This window comes from Mustela putorius, unplaced genomic scaffold (assembly GCF_011764305.1).
Source record: "Mustela putorius furo isolate JIRA1106 unplaced genomic scaffold, ASM1176430v1.1 tig00003845_pilon_pilon_pilon, whole genome shotgun sequence".
Classification (NCBI taxonomy): domain Eukaryota; kingdom Metazoa; phylum Chordata; class Mammalia; order Carnivora; family Mustelidae; genus Mustela; species Mustela putorius.
Genome location: NW_025421998.1, coordinates 68619627 through 68644660, shown reverse-complemented (window position 1 = coordinate 68644660; position 25034 = coordinate 68619627). Strand labels below are relative to the sequence as shown.

General features: G+C 39.0%; 1 protein-coding gene across 3 annotated transcripts in view; it reads left to right on the top strand.

Annotated features, from left to right (window-relative positions):
- Positions 1 to 25034, top strand: part of IMMP2L (inner mitochondrial membrane peptidase subunit 2) — an 860599-nt gene that overhangs the window by 612101 nt on the left and 223464 nt on the right. The window lies entirely within an intron of this gene.

The following is a 25034-nucleotide window of genomic DNA, read 5'->3' as shown; positions in this document are numbered from 1 at the left end:
TGTTTCATTTACAGAAGGGTGTTTATTAGAAACACATTTTTAGTAAAGATATATGTTTCCTGTCTTATCATTCCCAACTAAGTTTGGCTCAGAAAATGCTGTCACATAGCATGTATTCCCCATGCCATAACAGTATTGTTTTTATTATTAAATGTCTGCCTCCTAGCTAGACTGAATTCCTCAGCCAGGAGGCATTTGGAGCCCTTGTTTTATACTCCTCCCTCTCTCCTAGCAACTCGCATGATGCTGACCCCACAACACTACACTGGTACGCCATAGACTGAATCCTGCATTGATAACCTGGACTGCATCCTAAAGAGGATAGATCCTGCTAAATTGTTTTGCCATCTACCTAATAGAGGATAACATGGAAACTGGGGTGGGGGGGGAGGGGGTCAGGATCCAGCAAGAGCTAAATCTGTGTGTGCAAGCGAAGGTTACAGACCTGGGAGTGAGGTGTGGGAGGCGGTGTGATGAGCAGGAAGGCAAGAGGGTAAAAGATGACAAGAGGCCACTCTGTAGACTCCAAGTTTTTCTAATAAGCCTTTTCAAATTCAAATGCCCGGTGTCTGTGCATTTCTTGTAGAAACCAGCAGGGACTCTGAATGCATTTTTGTGAGCAGAGGTGAAACTTAGACAAGATTCATCAAAGGAGGGTCTAGAGGCCAAGGTTCCATGAGAGCGTAAGAAGTCCCTTTTCTGTTCTGCCAGGACATGGGATAAAGTCCAAAAGGGGCTCTGTACTTTCACCAGCGAGAAATTGGTGGTATGGATCCCACTGAAATGGCTTTGGGAAGTGAACTCCTTCCCACCTCGGTAGTAGGAGGTTGGATCAAAAGATACTACCATCTTGTCAGTCAAGTATGGTCCCATTGAGCACTCACATGGCATCTGGGTTACAGTGACTAGAATCATTCCACAGAGACTCTTGCCATTAAGTCTCAGAGCTGTAAGTTACTCCTAGAATTTGGAGCTCCGAACCTTGCCTCACATGTGTAAGGTCTTGCAATTGGAGCCCCCAGTGGCTTGAGTCTGCTCACACCCATGCTGCAGACTGGGTGCACATGAGCTCAGTGGTCCACTCCTGTTTCTTCTCTTTCCTTTTATTCCCTCTACAGAGCACTCCTCTGAGGGAAGGGGCAGAGGGGGAGCGGGCAGGCTCCTGTCCAGCACAGAGCTTGATGCAGGACTCCATCTCAGGATCCTGAGATCACAACCTGAGCTGGAAACAAAAGTCCAGTGTCTGACCGAGTCACCCAGGCACCCCGGTCTACTCCTCCTAATAACAACATTCACAGCCTGAAAGGGGACTTTTATCAAAAATACCGTTTCTTACCATCATTTCTTTTTGTGCTTATTTTCATCATTAATTAGGAACAGTCATCTAAAGAGGGAGAATGTATACTTTCTCTTTATTGAAAAAGAGCCTGGGGCCAGGGAGAGCCCTATAAGTAGTTGAAGCCCAAAAAGTTGAAGCCCAAAGGCCTTAACCGCAGAGAGAGATTTGAAGAGAGACTGAAAACATCTCCTGGCCAACAGAGGTACAGTCTGGAATTTTAGAGTTAAATTTTAGAGTTAAAAAGTGTGGAGTTAGGCTGACAATTTAAAAAATCATCATGTGTCCTGTTTTTAAAAAGTACATACTTTCTACAAAAGAATCATAATTTCTCTGTTCTTATATCGTAGGAAGACTTAATTTAATTAATTATCTATTATATATCTGCTGTATTCACAGACACAGAAAGGTGTCTGGGGGTAGAGAAGTAGGTGGGAGAATTTCTTTAAAGGAGGTAGAAATTATGCAAAGACACATCATGGTCTTCACGACATCTTTCCTTGGGTCATCTGCCTTGAGCACTTCTAGATATTTCATCTCTGTTCCGCATAGTGTGAGCCAGAGACCCCAGTGTTTGATGAATGCCCTATTACCGCCCCACCAATCTGTGGGCATCTGGCTATAATGTTCGAGTTGAGTGCAGCTATGTCTTCCGCGGGCCCTTCTGCCAAGTCTATTTCTCTATGTAGCATGCTATGAAAATGAAGGAGAGCTGCTTTCAAGTGTGCTGAATACTTAACTGTACATGATAAAGTTAATATAGCTGTCGTTTCCACACACTTCTTATTTGTGATTATGTTTCAAGTAAGCACAGTAACAGCAATCTTAAAAACCCCGTGGCAAAACTGAAGAGAGTTAGAGCTCTTCCCCGATGTAATATTCTGAAATAACATTTTTGCAGGTTCCCCTTATTACTGAGGGCATGTATAGTAATATATCATGCTAGAAAATTCTATCACATTCTCCAGAAAGGCAACATGGAGTTTTTTACACTATGCTTTCAATTATCTCTTTCATCCTCACATTGTAATTCTGAGGTTAGATTCCCATAGGGGGAACCACAGTATTAAAAGTGTGTGTATAAGGGAAACGTAGGTGACATATTCTCCTTTCTTTGCTACGGCAAAAATATCAAATATTTTCTCATCTCATCTAAGAATGTAAAACCGTATTCCACACACTCTACAAGTAAATTCTTAATAGCAACTGCACAAAGGGCTTAAGCACATAAGACTATTCATATGATTCATTCATCACGGAAATAGTTATCGAGCCTCGCTATGTACCTGGCGTTCTAGACAATGTGGTAAATTAGAGATCCAACTCCCATGAGTCTATATGAACAGTGACTTAAGGAAATAGGGACAAGAAACAGGACACAAAGATGAGACACATGTAAATAAATAACTGACAATGGTAGGAGCTATGAAGAAAGTAGGAGACATGGTGGTATCCGTTGACTGGGTACAGTGGAGTAAACCTGTCTGACAGTTTAGGTAGTCAGAGATGGCCCAGACCTGAGTAACTGGAGTACTCCTGGCAAGGTCCGGAGTTGATGTAAGGTAGAGGAAAAGGTAAGACTATAAAGTGTTAATGAGCTGGGCACATATGACAGAAGGAAAGAAAGGTCCTTCTGTAGGCTATGAAGTAGACAGTAGTAGAAGATGAGCCCAGAGACAGAGGTAGGGTAAGACCACATAAAGCCAGTGAGCCACGGCAGAGCTTAAACTTTATTTCAGTGAGAGAAGAAGTCTCTAGAGTGTTTGAAGGAAGAGAAGGATGTGATCTGATTAATATGCATAAATGGTCATGAGGCTGGTATGTATAAGACAGGAAGAGACAAGAATAGAGGCAGGAAGCTAAGTCGTGGAGGTGCGGGCTTTAATAATCCAGACAAGAGATGATGGTGATTTCGAAGAGGGTGAGAGAGTGGAAATGGAAAGAAACTGCAGGAGATAGAGTTGAGATATGTTATGAAGATTCAGTCAGAAGACTTGCTGAGGAGTAGATATAGAGGGAAAGAGAAGAATGGAAGGTGGCCCCTTGCTTGGGTTTTGGTCTGAACAATTTGCTCCATGGTAGGAATGTTCACTGAGAAGGGGTAGATAAGATGGAGGGGAGATCGAGTTAGATGGGAATGTGGGTCAATGGGAATGAGGTATAAATTATCTCAACACTAGGGTGCCTGGGTGGCTCAGTGGGTTAAGCCTCTACCTTCAGCTCAGGTCATGGTCTCAAGGTCCTGGGATCGAGGCCCGCATCGGGCTCTCTGTTCAGCAGGGAGCCTGCTTCCTCCTCTCTTTCTGCCTGCCTCTCTGCCGACTTGTGATCTCTCTCTGTCAAATAAATAAATGAAATCTTATAAATTATCTCAACACTACACTCAATTAAGAATGGTTACTTTTGTTGCTTGTTGCCAGTGACATCCCTTTTTAGGGGTTAGCGACATACCTTCATTTCAGTATGTCTTAGGCCAGGGAAATTCCTGATGGTATCTCTTCTTTGTCCCCACAGAAACATTTGGAATGTTTTTATAAAACATATAATGAGGAAGTAAAGTGTATGCATCTCCAGCCTAGGGCTCTCATCCTAGTCCTGATGCTCTACTCTACTCTCCATCATCTGCTTGCCTTTCTGAGCTCTCCCTGAGTGTAGCCCTACACCACTTAGCCCCCACTCCATCCTGCCCTGCACTATTAGCACTTTTCTGTTTCCCCCCACCCCCAGAAAAATTGCATTTCCGTTCTTTAGATTTTACGTAATTACACTCTTTAAGGCCTTAAGAGGGTATTTTGAGATCACATAATTTAGAATTCATTCACTCATTTTATATTAATCATTTTTATGGATAACACTGTGTTTGGAACTAAAGAAGAAATTTTAACTTATATGAACATAGCTGTTGTTATTGATGAGCTTAAAGCATAATTGAAGATATAAAACACATTCATAGGAAATAAGAAGAGTAGATAGTTAAGCTTTGTGGAAACCATAAGGCTGAGTTTACCATCCAGTCCCATATGATTGCTTGCTTACTTGAGTATGGTTGTAGTGATATCATGGTAATTCTGATCTTCTGCTATGACTTAAAAACTTTACTAGTAATGCAAATCATGGCTGTGATGATTAAGTGCATTGATTTTTTTTGTTTGGTTGGTTTTGGGGCGGTGGGGGGGTGGTGGAGAAGAAGGCTTCCCGCTGAGCAGGGAGCCCGATGTGGTACTCAATCCCAGAACCCTGAGATCACAACTCCAGCCGAAGGCAGGCAGATGCCTAACGACTGAGCCACTGAGCCACCCAGGTGTCCCTGTTTTTTTTTTTTTTTTTCGTTTTTTTGTTTTGTTTTGTTTTTCTTTTTTCTTTTTTATCACAATTTAAGTCTTTGTGTCATTTCCTGGGATTCTGGGCAAGTTTCTTAATTCTTCCAAATCTCACTGTCCTTCTTAGTAAAATGGGAATAATGGTATTATGACTTATATTGTTTTTGTGGCAAATGTATGAAAAAATTGTCAGACATGTGGTGAAGACTTAACTCAGCTGCCCTCCTCCTTCCTATCATCATTATCCTCTGCTGGCACGAGTGATGTAAACACAGAGTTTCCAGGTATAGCCTGCCTGACGATAGGTCAATTCTTGGGGCAGGTAGAACTGGGAAAAGAGACCGTGACAACAGGTCTAACGTTGCCCAAGACTATGGCACAAGGGAAGAAGGATGACGTTGGTGTAAAAACATAAAAGAAACAAGAGCCACCAAAGGAATCTAATTGCTAGAAGAGGTGGTCACCGTCTTTCTAAATAACTGTACTGCTGAAGAAAAGGAAATCTAGGTTTCAGCACAATAATGAAGTTATATTGTTGTGCCATCTTGAAGCTCTCTTAACTGTGTATTGACATAACAGGGTTTTTTTATTTATACTGCTCAGTCATAAATATAATGCAGTTATTAAGAGTGGTATACTCATTAGCTGCAGAGCTGATTACTTCTGAGCTAAGATTAAATCTACCATCAAGACTCTGATAAATTTGTCTCTTGACAGACTAGTATTTAATAGCACTTATCTTCCCCCAATTACCACCTCCTTTTATGGTCATTGTCTTGTTATTGGGGACTAGAAGAAATTTACAATTCAATCATTTTATGACATTTCTTTTTGTAAATGGCACCTTCTCTGTCACTTCCTGATCAGAGAAGAATCAGACAGTAAGTGACTCATTCCTGATTTGTTAATGCAAAACCTTTTTGTTATTTAATCATTTTGAGGCAGGTTGGGTAGTTATTTAGCTTTGCAGATTCTTATGTCATGAGCCTTCTTAGGCAGAAGATGTTCAGTAGCTTGTTGAATTATGCAAAGTTAGGTTCAAAAAGTCAATCTTGATTTACAGCTGTTGCATGAACAATTCAGTGCAGGCTCAGTGAAGCACATTATCTGCAAATAATACTCTGTACTTGTATAGAAACAGCCTGAACAGAAAGAGACTTCATTCTATATGATTAATGCACAAGTGCTTTATAAACTGTGACAGACTCTACTGATATAAAGTGGAATTCACAGGCAACATTTACGTGAATGTGGGTTGACCTTTCCCAAGGATAATGAGGACTTCATATTGATACCCAAGAATAAAGGAGACCTTACTTCCTCAAATAGGTATCTGAGTACTACTTAATCCCGTACACTGCTTTACAGGGGTCCATGTTTTATTGATTGTGATGATGAGAACAATTTCAATAGTCATTAAATCCTATGGGCATCAAACATCTACCTTTGTTGAGAGGCAAGGGAAGTATAAGATATAGTCCTTAAGAATTCCTAGGATTTTGTTTTCCTTCCACATTGATTCTCAGTAGATGAACCTCTTTGCTAAGTCAAGGGATTCTGTGGAAATGGTAGTAAACACACGTAAGCATCATTTTTGTTTCTCTTTTTTTCTGGCTTGTCCTTGCTTGACATGCAAAGTAACTTTGCTTTTACCCCCATGTGAGGGGACTCTTCTGACATTTCTTTGATAAGCAAAATTATACAGACAGAGCTGGACTAGTGGCCTCAGTAAGGTGTCCCAAAATACAAATTACGATATTGAAAGGGAGTAGAAAACTGGCCAGGTGGGACATAGCAGGAGTCTATGGCTAGGTCACTTTGCATTGTGGCTTTGCTTGGTTCATAGGTTTTGGAGCAAGACCCCAGCCAGTCGCATAAAGTATGTAGGAGAGACGGATGCACATTTAATAGGTTGTACCCCCCTGCCCAGGGGTGTAGGGCAGGCCAGGGGAACTGAGGCAGAGGCCTAGTGACATGGATGTGGTCCATATGGTGATGATTGCAGAGAGGTGGCAGGTAGGGGGACAGGCAGGGACAGAAAAGTTACCTACAGTCACAGGAAGGATCCCAGTTGTCAGGTGAGGCTTCTGCTCTGCACTTTTGGCCCTGGTTACCTCTGTCCCTGGTTTCTGCAGCTGAGAAGACCTGAGGAGGTCACCAAGTGTAGACAGCAGTTGCTGAGAGATCGACGATTTCCCCATTGTTATTTTTGAATGTGAAAATCCACTGTACTATCGGAAATTCTCAGTGAGAAAATCTCTAAAAGGCACATGCTAGGTGTGTTACTGACGCCATGAAAGCCCTTCTCTCTTTTTTTTTAAGTGTACCTCTTTCTTATGCATTTTGTATGTATCCCTGTTTGATTCTTTATCTCCTTTGTGTCTCCATGAGCACCTACGTGTCTCTCTCTCTCTCCCTCCCTTCCCTGTGATTCCCAACATTTTAACAGCATCTCCTTTTTCCTTCTGTTTCTGTGTCTTTCTCTGTCAATTCCTTGGTTTTCATTTGTCTCTTCCTTTATTCTCTCTTCCTTAAGTGGACACAATACAAAGCTGAAATACATATAGTATTAATGTTATATATATATATGTTTATATATTTATTATACATTTCTAATATTAGAAATAAATATATAGATATATATTAAGCATAAATATAATATATTTATATAAATAATAGATATATAAATGGGCACCTGGGTGGCTCAGTGGGTTAAAGCCTCTGCCTTCAGCTTGAGTCACGATCTCAGGGTCCTGGGATTGAGCCCCTCATCTGGCTCTCTGCTCCACAGGGAGCCTGCTTCCTCCAGTCTCTCTCTCTGCCTGCCTCTCTGCCTGCTTGTGATCTCTGTCTGTCAAATAAATAAATAAAATCTTTTAAAAATAAATGAATAAATAAATAATAGATATATATTACATATATTTCTATTTATTTATATGCATAAAATGTGGAATAGATACACATAGAAACGTGTACATACACAGATTTTTTTAATTACATTTTCTATGGGAAATTTTTTATTTATTATTCTTAGGTTGACAAGCAAAACTGTTAGACACTTTATTTCCCCATTTTAGAAAACATCAAACTAAATTAAAGGCTTGCTCTTGTCTTCAGTTGATGCTGTCCATAGCTATTGATCACCTTTAGAGGTTCTGTTTTATTTTTAACAGAGAAAGAGAAAAATACTTTTCCTTTTATTTACTTCATTACTTCTAGTAGGTTATGGTAAATATATCATTTTAATCAATTTTATTTATCTATTAATGGTTCCGTTCTAAAAGGATTTGAGGTAGTTTAAAAAACCGGCATAACAAAAGTGAGGGAATATCAAGAAAAAGGGAAAATGAGGGTCGAGAGAGGAGGTCCTGGAAATTTGCCATCGCTGGTTCTTTGATTTGGTTAAGCTTCCTGTGGGCTAGATGTGAGCATTAGGCAAAGTCACTGACTGTCTCAACTATAGGATGGCAGGTAAGAAAGCCCCCAAACTTAGAGACCTAAACCAGAGTATAGACTTTTCTCTTGCTGCTGCAATGAAGCATCACAAGCTTAGTTACTTAAACAACATCTATTATCTTAAAATTGTGGGGGTCAGCAGTCCCACGTAGACCTATCCTAAAATGGAGCTGAATTTCTTTCTGGAGATTATAGGAGAGAACCTGATTCCTTGTCTTTTCTAGCTTCTAGGGGCTACCCACATTATTTGGCTTATGGTCCCTTTCCTCCATCTTCAGAGCCAGTGATGTCACATCTTTCTGACCCTGCTTCTGCACTTTTTTCTCCTCCCGGCTCTCTTCTGTTTCCCTCCTCTTTTTAAAGTCCCTGTTGATAACTTTGGCCCACCTGGATAATCCAGGATATAAACTCCCTATTCCTGAGGTCAACTAATTAACAGCTTTAATTCCATCTGCAACTTTAAAGTAGACTTTTTGCCATGTAGGCTAACATATTCATAGACCTCAGGGAGCAGGATATGGGCATCTTTGGTGGGGCCCATTATTATGCCTATCACATAAGAGTAACAACATTTATTCTGCTCATGAATCCGTAATTTGGGCAGAGCTTAATGGGGACAGCTCATTTCTTTACCACCTGGCATCAGCCAGCTTGGCTGGAACCCTGGGGCTGAAATCATTTGAAGTTCTTCCCACTCAAATATTTGGCAGTTGATGATGGGAAGACTCAAAAAGCTGACACTGAGACAACTGGCATTCCTTGAGCATGTCTGTCTATGTCTGTATGGTTTGTTCCATGTGGTCTCTCTAGTACAGTGGCTCAGGAAGCTAAATTTCTCACATATGTTGGCTGAGGTCTCCAAGGCATGGTGGTAGCAGTGGTGGGCAGAGAATGGGTAAAAGCTGTGCTGCCTTTCATACTCTAGCCTCCCAAATCTCACAACTTCACTTCTATCACCTTCTGTTCGCTAGAACCAAATCACAACAGCTAGGCACATTCTATGGAAGGGAATTAGATTGAAGAGTGTCAGGGAATTTGTAGACATGTTTTAAAACCACCACAGTCACCTAAAAGATTTATAGTGTCCTCTAAACATCTTTTCTTGGGAATAACAAGTAAATAAATAATTTTTTCATGGGTGTCATAAAAGGACATTGGTGTGGTATAAAACACGATGGCCTCCCCAGTATCTGTGCCTAAAAAAAAAATGCATTAATAAAATTCATATAGATGTTTATTATAGCATTTCTAGGTGCTAGCACCAAAGTATATTTCAGGTAAAAAAATGCTACAAGTAGTTGAAGCCTTTTTCCAGAGTATACAGGTCTCCAATGGACTAAAGAGAATCCAGGCAAAAATTTAAAGGTGTTAGAAGGGAAATTAATGGACTGTACATCCTTCAACCAATCCTTCACAGGTATATTTTATGATAAAATATTTTAAAAGATTTAGTCATAACAGTGGTCAGGATTATATTCTTTGACAAGAACCACGAGTCAGAATAATCTTTTTGGCTACTTTAGGGCAGGGCTTTTGGTTTTTAAACTAGTTTGACATTCAGTTATTGGATTAAATAAATAAACTGTGCTCCTCCTCATGTAGTCCCTAGTTTCAGACAGAAAGAAACACAGACCATGTTTTAATATATGGAGGATGAAAACATATCAATTTAAAACGACTGTTCTCAAGTTTCATCAGAACAGCCTTTTTAGCAAATGTACATTTGCTGCTCTTGAGTTCCCATTCTTGTGCATAAAATGGTTATAGTAATCAATTTTCATCCTCAGTATTTTCTTGCAGATGTTTAAAATTTGTGTGACATATTTTTGTTTTAATTTAGAGTATGAACAAAATGAGTGAGATCAAGTGGAGGAGTTAACTAAATTCATCCTTCTGCCCTCTGTTCTTAAATCAGGTTTTACTAATAGAGCAGTATAATCTTCTGTTGACTCTGCCCTCCTATTTTTGCCTTCTTTCTGTCGTCTTCATTAATATTTTTTTCTCTTGTGGACTGAGATCAGGGTCATTCAGTCACTGACACGTTTAGCCATTAGTGTGCACACGAAAGCAGTCTACTCTTTTCTTTGCAACGAGTGATGCAGGATGCAGCCTGTGAAATGAATGAGTAAAAGCTAATTACGTGGTACACTTAAGATAAAGCCAAGTTCACCAGCTTTTAATGTTCTTTAATTTAAGTATCCATACTTGATTATTGCTGTGTTTTTTTTTTCCTTCTGCTACCCAATAAAACAGGAAATTACAAAGATCTTCTGAATGCCTGTCAAGTAGTCTCATCTCATTTTGCCTGAGACATAATGACAGTAGATCTCCATGGAAATGGAAGGCAGCCTGTCCTATAAAAATGTGTGACAAAGTGGAGCTGTGACAGTGTTTAGGGGAGGGGCCCTCCAAGGGCTTGATTTTCTTTTTAAAGATAGCTCCTTAGATACTCTTTAGGCCTAGAAACACTGATGTCCTTGTGGGAGGCCATGCCCTTGAAATTAGACTTAGCTCAAGACCAAATATCCAGAAGTATGCACAGCTGTTCATTTTCAGTTCACCCAACCTACTAAAAGATAACATAGTTCACATGTTTGAATTTGAATATGCCTGTGTGGAAAAGGAAAGCTGGTCTTCTTTTGCCCCTACTTTCTAGCTCTAATATGTTTCTGATCATCTTTTTTCCCAACACCCTTGTGCCATCTGTATATCAATTCTGCTTTGGAGTAATAACAACACAAAGATGTGATTAAGAAAATGAAACATCCAACAACTATCCACATATTTTTCTCTCACTTGAGATTCCTATTCTCCAGGTGAGAACCTTATAATCCACAGTTTATTTATGTTTTTAGAATATCCAATTATTTGTGATCAAACCTGCCTGTGCAGCTCTCCACTGTGACAGAAACATATGGTAAATCTGGTACCACCAGCCAAGAGGCCCCATGACTGACAGAAAGGGTAGGGCCCCTGCAAGGCTTTTGCAGGACTCTTTCAGCAAAGTTACGACTGGATTGGAATCTTCAGAAGCCTTCTAACATCTGGAGATCCTTTCCCTGGGGATGCATAGTGAGTTTAAGATACTGAGGGAAACACAAAAACAAGTAAATCCTGATCCCCGTTCGTAGCACTTTATGTGCCTACGAAACTACCGAAGTTCTTACCAGACCTTTTCTCAGTTTTCCTTTTTTTTTTTTAAATTTTTTATTTTTTATAAACATATATTTTTATCCCCAGGGGTATAGGTCTGTGAATCACCAGATTTACACACTTCACAGCACTCACCAAAGCACATAATGAAGTGGATCAAAGAAACTCTGGAGAGGAAAAGAAACAGTTTGTCCCTATCCTCATTGGTCAAAGCCTGGCTTCATGCTGATAAAGGCTGGCTGTTCAATAAAAGAGGTATATCGTATAAAATTACAAAGGGAGGCGGGGGAAGCAAGTTATAGATAAAACACAGAATTTTAAATCATCCTGGGAACAGTTACTTTGTCACATGTTAGACTCAATCAGGTGAACTTGCCATTGAGTGACAAGGTGAGCTGAATGCTACCTTAAAGCCTATGAGGAGGGTATGCTTTTAACTCCCCCATACAGCCATGGGGGACTACTCCGGGGCAAGTGTGAATCTGGGCTTCTCTTGTCAATCAGGAGGATTAAAGCTACAATGTGAAATAATCCACAGGACCTTGGGATATACTGTCCTCATTAACCTAAGTTCTTGGAAATCAGTTTCCATCTATCGCGAAGGAGCACTTACACAAAGATTATAATGAGGTAGTGATAAAAAGAAATGTTCTAATTAAAAAATGAGATCTTTTTGAGTCAGAAGTTAGATGAAATGAACAAGGTGTTGACAATGTATTTTAGGTACTAAGCAAGAATTACCTGTGACCAAAATATTTATGTTTAAAATTTATTTGATAGACTTTATGAGAAAGTCATTCTTTTTTTTTTTTTTAAAGATTTTATTTATTTATTTGAGAGAGAGACAGTGAGAGAAAACATGAGAGGCGAGAAGGTCAGAGGGAGAAGCAGACTCCCCATGGAGCTGGGAGCCCGATATGGGACTCGATCCTGGGACTCCAGGACCATGACCTGAGCTGAAGACAGTTGCTCAACCAACTGAGCCACCCAGGCGCCTGAGAAAGTCATTCTTAAACATAGTAATCTCAGTGAGTTATTTTTAAAGTCTTATTAATATAAGGGTACAACTCCTTTAAAAGTAAAATGATAGTAAAGACTCCTTTCAGGTAAAAGCCACTGTATTTAAGAGTTTACTTTTTATGAGTTCACTTGTTTGTTTTGTTTTGGTTTTGTTTTGTTTTGTTTTGTTTAAGAGTTCACCTTCTATTTGTTTCTTTTCTTGTGACACCAAATGTATACGTGCTCTGTCTTTATATGGAAAGGTAACTGGTTGGATAAGTGACCCTAACAAATACTTTATTTTAATTAATTCTCAAAACAGTGCTTTTAGACAGGAAATTATCTTTTTTCCTGGATTTATGGTCAAGATAAAGAAGTTTTCTCTAATAGTACAAGAATTGCGTATTCTTTTTATTTTAAATTTTGAATTCCAATATAGTTAATATACAGTGTTATAAGGAATTGCTTATTCTTAAGGAAAAAACATTTTTAAAGTTACATTCATCATTTCTTCATCACTGAAGACTGATTCATGATCAGCAAATGACTCACTGTTTAAGTGTCCTTTTTCCTTATTATGGTCCAAGAACTAAATTCAAAAGAGCTGGTGGGACAAGTGTGTTTGTGCTTGTGGGCCTGGCTGGGGTACCGTCACCACAGCAACGGCCTCAGGCTTGCTTCTTCCCAGGGGGATATTGGAAATGGGGAAATTCTGTGAAACAGCTAATCTAATTGTTGACTATGCCATGCAGTGGGGCAAATCAGAAAATCAATCAGACTCCACCAGTTTCCAGCTTCTGCCTTGTTACACATCAGATGAAAGTCTTGACAATCAATCTAATAAGAAAGCATTACATCCAGAATTTAAGAAGAAAGCAAATGACTTGCTTATGCTAAACGTCTAGAGCAATAGGTCAGCCTCCTAGTCTCGGAAGGTAGGGGAAGAATTTTTCATGACTCTAAGTGCTGAGGTATAGAAAACAGGACACAGGATCAGGGTCTAATTTCTGTGGTCCCTTCAGCCAAACCCAATCAACAGAGTAAGTGGCGAGGCGAAAAGAATAACACTTTAAAGCTTCATTTAATTTTTAAAGTCTTCTCATAGTGATATAAATGGGTCAAATGGATTTAGATGGCTCAAGTAAATTACAAAAAAAAAAAAAAAAAACCCCGCCCTTGTAGCATATGATAACAAATTATAGCAAGCTCCATAGTGATTAAGGGTTTTATATCTTGTATACAGTATATGTTTCTATTATGTTTACTTAAATAAAATTAATGACTTTGCCATCTCTTTTTACTGAGAAACTCCTTTGGACCAAAACCATTAGATGGTTGACAAACATCTTAGGATTTTCATACATGAGGGTCTGTGGACAATACAAAGATGCAGAATTCCATCGAAGCCTGAAGTTGACACACTTCTTTACAGTTTGAGAACATTAGCACATAAATTCTCTTTGAAACCTCGGCCTTCAAACAACTTCTTAAATAAGTAACAATTATTTCCATAACTTTATAAATGCTTCTCTTTTCAAAGCAGGATGAGATTATTATTTTCATAGCATCTGGGTGGGAGTGATGGAAAACACTAATGGCCTGAAATTTATTCTTATTTAACCAAAGGAAATACTTTGCTATTAATGTGTTTTTCTAGCTAATGGACCAAATCTATAAGGCTACAAATTCCAGCAGAGTGACGAGGGCTTCGTAGCACACTTGGGAAATGACACTGCAAGGAGAGATAATTTCTGACTAATGCCAGGGACTCTGGAGAATAATAAGAAAGCAACTCCCTGACCAGTTATATTGAAGTCGTCTACTGTTAACTTCTAGGAGAGATGGAGTATCCTCCTTGTGCTAGAGCAATTTTTACTCCCAGTTTTCATATATATGTCAAAATAATATTCCTTGTGGTGTGCCATGGGTAGTTGAGCACATTTGTTATTCTAAGATCCAAGCTTTCACATCACTGAATAAATGAAAATATAATGCGATCCCAGCAAATGCTACCGGTCTGAGAAGGAGAACGGAAGAAGAAGCAAACATGGGGGTGTTTTCTCGGGCATTTCTGTCTCTGGCTTGGTTTTCTTTCATTATTTTGTGCCGTTTAAAATGAAACCCTTCAGGGGTGCCCGGGTGGCTCAGTCGTTAAGCGTCTGCCTTTAGCTCAGGTCGTGAGCCTAGGGTTCTGGGATCAAGCTCTAGGCTTAATCAGCAGGGAGCCTGCTTCTCCCTCTCCCACTCCCACTGCTTGTGTTCCCTCTCTTGCTGTCTCTCTGTCAAATAAATAAACAAAATCTTTAAAAATAAAATAAAATAAAACAAAATGAGATGAAACCCTGCAAAGAGAGAATAGTATGAAGTAAAACACCTTGGAGTCTGTTGGCCAAATAAGATAAGAGATAAATGCAGAGGAGAAAGGAGGGATTTCAGAGGTTCTGGTGACAAATCTCCTCTTGCTTTGATGTTGGGCAGGAGAGGAGCTCTTGCTTCTAGCAGATGAGAATCTCAATGAGGGTGTCTGCAGCGGCCACTCTCCTGCTAGAACATGGCACTTACAGGTGCTACTTCCTTGTGAAACCTCACCAGATGGGACCGAACCTTCTACCCCTAGGTAAAAAACCACCTCTGGTTGGTAGAGGATGGAACTGTGGAAACGTATGTTTCTGCATCTCTTCTGTGTCACAGAAGAGCCAAGGTTATATGATGGGTGGATATAAAATGACATTGGGCAAAGCTTATCTCTTTGAACAAAGCTTATGTTTCAAAGCATAAAACAAAAACTGTTCTTAACTATGACTATTTCATTGAAGAAGTTGGCAGTCCTAATTCCTGTTCCTTTTCCCTCACTCAAATAACTAGTCATTCACTAAATTATATATATTTTTTAAAAAGTCAAAAAAGAAAACATGTTGAAGAAGGAAAAAGATGTCAATAGAGCTGCTGAAATCTAAATAAGGTTAGTAGTTTAGTAAATCATTAAAAGAAATTAAGCCAATGTTAAGTTCTTAGTTTTGGTTATGTAAGCTGTTAAAATTAGGGAAATCTGGATGAAAGATATATGGGCACTCTCCCTACTATTTTTGTGACTCTCTGTAATACTGTAATTATCTCAAAATACTTTTTTGACAAAAAGCTCCGAGTAGTTACTGGGGGGCAGGGGTGACATAAGAACTAAATTAGTGGGGGTATACCCTGTCATGATAGCTTCTTTTTTAAAAAGCCACAAGTATAATGAGAGCTAGAAGCTTAGGAAAGCACATCAAATACGAAAATGTCATTTCAGAAATACAGGATTGCGTATGGGCAATTTCCAGCATTCAGACTTTTTTGGATTTACCTGACACCTGGCAAGCACCTCAATAATGTGGTGTAAATTCTGAGATACTTCATCTGAAAGAAGCAAAAGGCCAAATTACTTCCAAAACTTTTAAAAGAATGGCTCTTTGATCACCTTTCTCAAAGATATCTGGGAAAAGTTTCTGAACCTTCCAGAATAAATGAGCCACACCCATCTGTGCTGTCCACATCACCCCAACCTGGCACACTTAACACCTCTCACTGTATCCCAAACTAGGGTGCCTACCCCTCCAGGCAGAGACCTACCTATTGTTTAACTTTCCTCACTTCTTAGTGCACAGTAGGTACTTGTAGAATTGATTTTTTTTTTCAAGGAATCAGTGAATTTGATTGGTGGGGCGAGGGTCGGACGGCAGGGGGCGGGGCGAGTCAGCATGGGGTGGGTGACCTGTACATGGTAAACTCTTCTGTGTAAGACCACCTTTGATTCCGTGTTCTCCCGAGTTCAAGTGAGAAAGAAACCATGAGAACAGCACTTCTCTGAAGCCCTTGCCTTCTTGAGGGTGTTTGAAAATATGCCCTCCCTGCTCTATAGAATTAAATAGAAATGAGCCTGAAATCAAGAGGTACCTTTATAAGAAAAGCCCTGGATAGCGTTGGCTCAATATATTTGCAGATATGTTCTTTTAAAGTTCCATCTGTGATCTCTAATACTGAAATCCTGGTTACTTGAAGATGTACGTTAGTTGAATCTATCTCACAAGTTCAACCCCAGCCACTTTCAGAGTTGTCCTACAGCAAGTCAATCAAAAATCAATTACCAGTTATCAGTTGGTCATTTTAAACACGGTATTGAAAGTATAAAGGGGGGAAAATACCACTTGAAAGTAAATACACTGAGCAGAGAAAGTCATGCAAAAGTCAGCATATGGAAATGGATCATCATTGACGGCCGGCCCTGAATTGGCTTTGGCTTCCTCGAAGCATCCTCTTCATGGTTGGTGCATTTAGTATGCAACGTGGCTGCTGCTGCTGTTTGAAGGTTATTAAGTTTGACCTAGATTTTATTGGTGTTCACTGTAATCTACTCAATTATCTTTGGGGGTTTGCATGTGTCTCTGAGAAAGATGAAGCACTGACTTCGACTGGCATATTGAGTAGTTGTAAAGATTTGATAAAATGCTAATTGATAATAATGAAAAGCTGAGTCACTATTTTGATAAAAATTTGTTTTCTTATTATTAGGGAAATTCTTTTTTTAATGAAAAGAAGGATGGCTTATAAAGAACCCCAGGAAGAGAAATATAACAATAAGGATCTTATTTCTTTGGTATTTTTGCAGCTCCCACATCTTCGACTGGAGGATCACGGTGAAAGGCACTAAACTTTTAGAGCACTAGGCTCAGGAATCACTGTCAGAGGCCATAAAGATTTCCTTCTCTGAATTCTAAGTCTAAATGCAAATCACTCAGGACAGAAAGTCTCCATTTTCTTAAATAACATCCCGAGAACACCGATTTATAACTCTCTTGACAATAATTTCATAATCTCTGTTGTCAGACACCTGATTTCTCCTGTCTCTTGGGCGTATTATCAAACTTGTAAGAACTCCAGCAAGTAGAAGACAATTGCCCGAGGGGGAGAGAGCCTTGCACACTTAACACCAGCATCTATAGCTCCTGTTGTTCACTGGTGGCCTCTTGTTGGTGATGTGGTGGATGCTGAGGAGGGGAGCAGAAGATGACAAGGTAGCACAGAGGAAGAAGACGCTTGGCTTTCGTTTAAATAACAACAAAAAAGGACAGCAGCATTCTAGTAGTTTCCCAATACTTTTTTCACACGTTTCCCTATTTTCTAAGTTTGGGCAGGATTTCAGTTAAATTCTGAAAATGGTTCCTTTTACTTATAAATTTTTATTTTCACTGATTTCTTGTTATTCATTTAGAGATTCGATTTTTTTTTCTTTTGCTAGGCAACCACACTTTTCTCTTGATACTGATTTTTTTAAAATATGTAATACCTTAACATGCCTCAGGCATTTTAAAAAGATGTGATAGAAAGCAAGATACTCTCTTATCTTGTCTTTCCTCTCCCTCCCCCTCCCTCTGGAGACTTTATAAATGCGTATGCAAGCAAAGAAGTATTCATTTACTTTATACTCGTCCTTCTTCTCTAGTATTTTTAATGGAGGAGCGTGGCCTAGGATCAGACTGACTTGGGTTCTCAGTTTCTTCATCTCTAATATGAGCTAATAATGTCATCTTGTCAGGACTGTTAGAAAGGTTAAATGAGAAAAAGAATGTAAAAAACTCCTCACAATTTCTGACATACAGATAGTGCTCAGTGAACGCGATTATCATTATTCATAGCCTTTGAATGAATGGAGAGGAGTGAAAAGGAAAAAGCCTATTTGTTTCCAAGGGCTGCCAGAACAAATTACCACAAACTTGGTGGCTTAAAACAACAGAAGTGTCTTCTGTCTCATTTCCTGAGGCCGGAAGTCTGTTTACAGGGAGGTGCTCTTTCCCCAAGGCCCTTGAGAGGCTCTGTGCTTTCTTCTTCCACTTCTGCTGGTTGGTAATGTTCCTAGGCTCCAGGCTGTCTGCATTGATTTAATTTCTGCCTCCCTCCTCATATGGCCTTCTCTCTTCTCTGTGTACTATTCCCCTGTACCTCTCTTACAAGGGCTTGTCATTGGATTTAGGGCCTGCCTGGATAATGGAGGATAATCTCATCTCAAGATCCTTAACTTAATTACATCTGCAAAGACCCTTTTCCCAAATAAGGCCCCCTTTGGGGATTACAGGTAAATGGGATTATGATGTGAATTTATTTTTTGGGTGGGACACCAATCAACTCAACTAAAAATGTCTTTTTGTAACTCATTTCATGATGATGTGTTCTTGAGAACCATTAATGTCCTCCAAACTGTAATATTGTAAATATGGAGGCATTAATTGGCATTTCGTTTTATAGCAGTATCACACACAGTAAAAGTTTACTGGCAACCTATGAAATATAAAATTATCAAATTGATGGTAATAAAATAGACGTAAAGTTAGAAAAATGTATTGTTTCTGCCCATATAGTTGTTTGGTTTTCCTGCCACCCTTTGGCTCTATATGTGTGTGAGGGTGGGGGGGAGGAGGGCTGGAAATAGAGTGGGAGGTTAAAAAAAAGAATACACTGAGGGGGTTTTAACCCTGCTTAAGAACAGAAACTTGGATTGTCTTGTCACTTCTTCAAGGATTCACTTTTACTCTCTGTTGTACATTTCCTATCGCAATGGGGACCCACCTCCTCTATATACTAGTAGAATGGCTTATTCATTCTATCCTAGCACAAAAAGAGGTGTAAGGTACAGTATTTTCTATTATCTTTTGCAATAAAAAAGGTAGAGAGAATATTTAATTTTTTTTTTAAGCATATGACTCTGCTTCAAAGAACCACCGTTTCTAAGAGAGAAAACTCTTGATTGTTCTATAAACATTCAAACAGAGGGAACCCATGCTGTAAAATCTTCATTTCATCTTGCCGGTATCATCATAATCACTGCAATGTCCTATAATTTGTGTATGACCAAATCGTCTGGCCAATACACTGCTTTCTAATTCTGATTTCTTTTACAGTTGATTAACTTACAGCAACTCCATATGTCCATAAAAGTGATCGAGTGCTAGAGACATTGTGTTGTTAGCATCTAAATAAACATTTTTTTAGTTGGCAGAATGTAAAAAGTATTGGCAGTGTTAAACAATTAACCTCTCACTGGCTAAGAAATGCCTTACTAGTCTTTTTAATTCACTACTCAGCCTGTGTGTTAGGAATACTTTAGGAGATGTATGATTTCTCACTAGTAAAGAGCTTCCAATGTATTATTAAGCTCTTCACCCTTAAAGCTTTTCTAAATCTGGGGTGCCTGGGTGGCTCAGTGGGTTAAGGCCTCTGCCTTCAGCTCGGGTCATGATCTCAGGGCCCTGGGATCGGGCCCTACATTGGGCTCTCTGCTCAGCGGCGAGCCTGCTTCCTCTTTTCTCCCTCTCTGCCTGCCTTTCTGCCTACTTGTGATCTTTTTCTGTCAAATAAATAAATAAAACCTTAAAAAAAAAAAAAAAAGCTTTCCTAAATCCTACTCAGAGATATCCTTCCCTTTCTTAATTAACCGAATATTTTCCATGATGAAAATTTTTCAGGAAGGAGAACCTTAGTTCTGTTTGGTATTTGTCCAGCAAGGTATACAGTTTATTCTTGGTCCTTCAGTGTTCATGAAATCTCATTGTCACATCTAAATCTGAAGGGCAGGGCCTGTGTATGAGGTCTTACCTGTTGTCCAGTACCCCGCTGTTATTCATCTACCAGGACCTCCATGGGCAGAAGTGAGACATGTGCTCCCTATTTCCTTCTTATCCATCCCTGAGGAAGACTGCACATGTCCAAGCAGTCCTTAGTCAGACTTCAGATTTTCTTTGACAACAGTGTGTGAAAAACCATAAGTACCCAACTTCACCGTTCCCAAGGTGTTTCGTTCTAACTGTTCTTCACTCGCTGACGTCTACTGCGAGATAGTCTCAGCCTTCCCAAATGTCATTTGCCACTCTCTGTTCCCTCTCTGGCCATGTCTTCCCTCCCTGCCATTGCTGCACAAGAGGATATGGAGTCACTGGGCGGATGCAGAAGAGCAGGTTTTCATGGCATGGTTGGGACAGCAGGGCAGAGAAGAGGTGGCTACCTCAATCTGAGAGCGCTTATAAACCTTGATTAGTGATGTAGGCGCAAACAGCAACTACTTCCCAGAAACTCTCTGGCATTTAGTCAACCTTTTGCTTGCTTTCTTGTTCTCACATGACATTAAAACAAAACAAAACCAAACCCAAATACTGAATTGGATGAAATAAAGATAAGAGTTTCTCTTCCTTAAAAAAAAAAAAAAAAAAAAAAAAAAAAAAAAGGTATCCTACGCTCATGAGGTGAACAATCCTAACATTTAAATGTCTTTTTCTATAATTTTTAATGCTCATAGAAGCATATTATGTCCAGAACTAAATGTATTTGATTTTTTTTTTAAAATCTGAAATTTGGATTTTCTTTAACTTGGTATTTCTAATCTGAAATCTGTCATGAACATATCTAATTATCTGTAGCCTCATAAACCTAATGCATTATTTGTCATCTGTGCCCATCATTCCATAGCTTAAATGTCTTATAATTTTTAAGCCATTTATTTCTCGTTGAGCACATATTGTTTCGTATTTTTCTGCTATTACAAGTAGTGTTGCAGTGCTTGTGTTTGTAGAAGCTTTACAGTTGCTTCTGCTGTATGGAGTCCAGCATTTGCTGGGCCCAGAGATTCATACTTTTTAAAATCTAACAGGTCCAAACAAATGGCATATTTAAAAAAGAAGAAGGGGAAGGATGAATGATTTCACTGACTTTCATGTACAGTGTACCTGAGAGTTTTCATCTTTGGGTTTGCTTGTATTTTTGTTTCTTGCATTTAGCTGGTTACTGGAAAGAAGTATATCTGTAAAGTCTAGACCCATGCTTTGGGGTATGGATGCCTAACTATGCTTAACATTGCACATACCATAGAAAGCCTTCTAGGAACTCCTTCCACCTCCCAACACAAGAAATTTCTTAGTGCATTTACTGTGATTTCAGTAGAGGAAATTACTTTGATACATATTTACTATCCCATCAGGTCCCTGAAATAAATACATGAATTTTCCAGGAAATCTTGAATAGAAATTAAAGGATTAGGCAGGTTAAAAGTAGATAGCAGTAATAATTGTCTCTTTCTTCCTTGATAAATGTGAGTAAAGGTAGAGAAAATATTTTTGCATGCATTGCCAGGAACAGAGGCTAGGGACATTGTTGTCAAGATGGAGAAATAAAATCATATACAGTTCTGTGCTGTGGCATGCCTTTAATCCTGACTCCAGGGGATTTTTTGCAACTCCCCTTTCAGCCTCTTTTAGTCAAGTTGGTGTATTAGGGGTACTTAGCACTGACATGTATAAATCTGTTTGTACACTCTGATGTACTGTTTAAACAAAGACAAATCATTGATTCTTTATTCTTGTTTTCTTGTCCATGAAGATAGAATAATTTCCACATAATTGAAATTAGACTATGACTGCTAAAATCAAGTTTGCTGAGTGCTTAAAAACCCTTGGAGGGAAAGGCAATTTTAACATAAATTAATGTCTTTTGATTTACATTTTGTAATGTATTTTTAATTTTACTTAGAGCTGAATTTGAATTCATACATTTTTATAACTTCTGTCTTTTAGATTTAAACTTCTTACCATACATGATAGCTTAGGTAAATGGTGGTGAGAAAGCATGCAATTCATGGTTGAGTAATTTCCTATTCTTGGCTATGTGTATATTCTAATTTTAATTTCTAATTGCTCATACTTATGCCTTGTCTTAACTAGCAAAAAGTATTCAAGATACCTTTTAAAAATATGTGTGGAATTATTGATGGTTATTTGGGTGGTGTCTTGAAGAAATGCTTGATATATATATATATATATATATATATATATATATGCATACATACACATACATTTATATATCTAAATGTATGGATACATATACAAACATTTATTTCTGTATATACGTATATGTGATTATGTATTCATAAAGACATAAACATACTTCACATCTACTTAAGAGTAAATTATAGTGTTTTTCCCTAAATATCTTTGATTTTCACACATCCTACCATCCTCCCATTTGGTACCTTCTAAATTAAATCTCATTAACGTGAGCCTGCAGGCAGGATATTGAAATAAAAGCTTCTCCTGAATCAAAAAATATCTTCTTCAATGACTAGGTGTAATATTATGTGTCCCTACTACTAGAATTATGTGTTATCAACCAAAAATAATGAATGAGAAGAGAAGATTATCATGAGCTCCCTTTGTCAGTGGGACGTCTCTACTGCATGAGGTCACTCATCACCTGGGCAAATTTGATAGAGGAGATTCATCACCTTTCCCCCAAATGTGACCCAGTCTTCTACTTGATGTAACAATCTCTTCATCTCATAGACTTCAGAGTCAGCTCTGATGTCCTTTTCTCAGCTCAGTGATTAATCTCTGATAAAAATGTCAAAGTCTCAGGGATACTCCCTTTCTTTTCACAGTGTTGTCTCCCATCAAACTTTTCAGCATTTATAATAATGAATATCGCCCTGCTGGTGTATTATCTACCCTCCGTAGCACCTAGCCCTATGTTTGGGGGTCATCGTAGGAATTAAGTAAATATATGTCGAATGAGTGGATAAACACAATAAGATTCATTGTAGTAGTTTAGTGAAGTACAACTCTCAGCAAGTCAGTCTGCTGCCTGCACATTTGTAGTAGATCTCAGAGAGCTACTGAGCAAAGACCAGACACCTCACTGTGGTGTTTAAAGCCATTAAGAGCTTGCTGTCCTTTTCAAATCTCCTCTGAATATTCTTTTGCAGTCATCCAAATTTTTTCAGTGGGTCTTCATATTTCCTGCTTCATCCCAGGGTTAGCATGCATTGTTCCTTTAGTTTGTGTTTTCATGCCAGATGCCAGGGTTGCTCACTGCAGAATGACCTAACCCGTCCATTCTCCTCCAAGCTTAAGGCTTAACTTCCCGTACTTCAAAGTGCTCTAGCAGTTCCTTCCTTGGCACCCCCAAGGAACTACCACTCTTCTTTAACATTGCTCCTTTTCTTGAATATTAGGCTTCTTCTCCTAACTCGTGAGACTAAGAATCTCTCTACTCTTCCCTTTCCCCTGGGAATGAAGATCTAGTTTGTTGAGCAGAGGGAGTGGTAGATGGGGTTTATAATCCCTGGGTGTCTGCAGGTAGGGGATGGAGAAGGATCAACGGAGTGGGAGGTTGCAGTGTAGAGCCCCATCAGGTTGGAGGGGAGTTCCAGAAGGCCTGGAGGTTGGGACAGTTCATGTTAGGCCCAGAGAGTAGCCTGTGAAAGAGAAGGAAGTTCACCAAAATAAAAAGCTCTACCGTTCAATGTTTCCTTCTTCAAATTTTTGCTTTAATACAGTCTGGTTCCTGGGCAGAAGTAGAGTAATTTCATGGCATTGTACTCTGACTGCTAATGCACTGGAAGTTTTCTTAGGAACCTTTAGGTGAAAGTCGTATGACCTCATTACACCCTATCATGCCTCATAAGGTACTTCTCTTAGGGCTATCAGTAAGTGGATTTCTATATAAAATGAACTCATTTCTCTTCTGACTGAGTATGCAACTATCTCATCTCCCTTGACTAAACTATTTATTCAGGCACCTAACCAAGTGAATAAACAAAATCACTGTACTAATATTCTTAATTCTCCCAGCAAAGTGAACCACAGTTTGGCCAGTGCCCACAACATCTCCCTCATTTCGTACCACTCTTCCACTCTCTTGGCCTTCCTGCCACTCTGACTTTCTTGGAGTTACTCAAGTGCCCAAGATTTTCTCTAGACACAGGACTTTTGCATATGCTCTCAATCTACCTGAAATGTCCCTTCTATCTACCGTCACCTTCACTCTCCCAGAGTAGGTCAGATTCCCCTGTGAGAAGTATTTGTGGCTTCAGGTACCCTTCTTTCAGAGTTGTTAGCACAGCTAAGTTCTTAGCACAATGTTGGGTGAGTCCTTGATCCTTTAATCAAGGAATCCTTCTTTCCCACTAGAGTTGAAGTTCTTTGAAAAGGCGGACTATATTTATTTTTTGCTCACTTTTTTTTTTTAATCCCAGGGCATGGTACCTACAAGGTACTCAGTAAATGTTTATTAAATGAAGTGAAGTGAGAATTTAAATTCCGCTTGTGAATCCAGTTATTTTACTCCATAGATACAGCTTTCTGTAATATCGTTATCCCCGTTCTCTAAACCCTCTAAAATATAAGAAACCCAAATACATGGGAAAAAGCTTCTGAGCATAGGTACTTGAAAACAGGGCTTTGGTAGATACATAATTACCTATGTAGAAAATAACCATTTTTGTCTTTTATGCAATAAAGAGGGTTAACAATTTAAAATGTTAACAATTTTAAGGAGAGGGTACCTTTCTCACGCTGTGTGATCTTAGAAACCTTAAATATAGCTTAAGTATCAATATTTGCCTGATTCCAGGGAAGACTATACACAGAAACCTCTGAAACATCCTCAAAGCCTTTTACATTTCAATAGCAGGAGAATAATGCTTTTACTACCTGACTTTGTTGTAGAGTTTTCTCGGTAGAGTGAACACTAAATCAGTTACCCAGCAAGTTCATATCTAAGGAAAGATGTTCAAAGAATTATTCCATAAGACTTTTCATGCCTGGATCTTCAATGAATGCCTGCATGGTTTAGTGAGACTAAACTATAAATAATTTTGAAGGGGAGAGTGAGGTTTGATGGCTTAATAAGAAAGGGGTCAGTTCACTCTGGACACTGAGGTTGCTTGAAGCAGAGCTACTGTTTATAAGGATAAG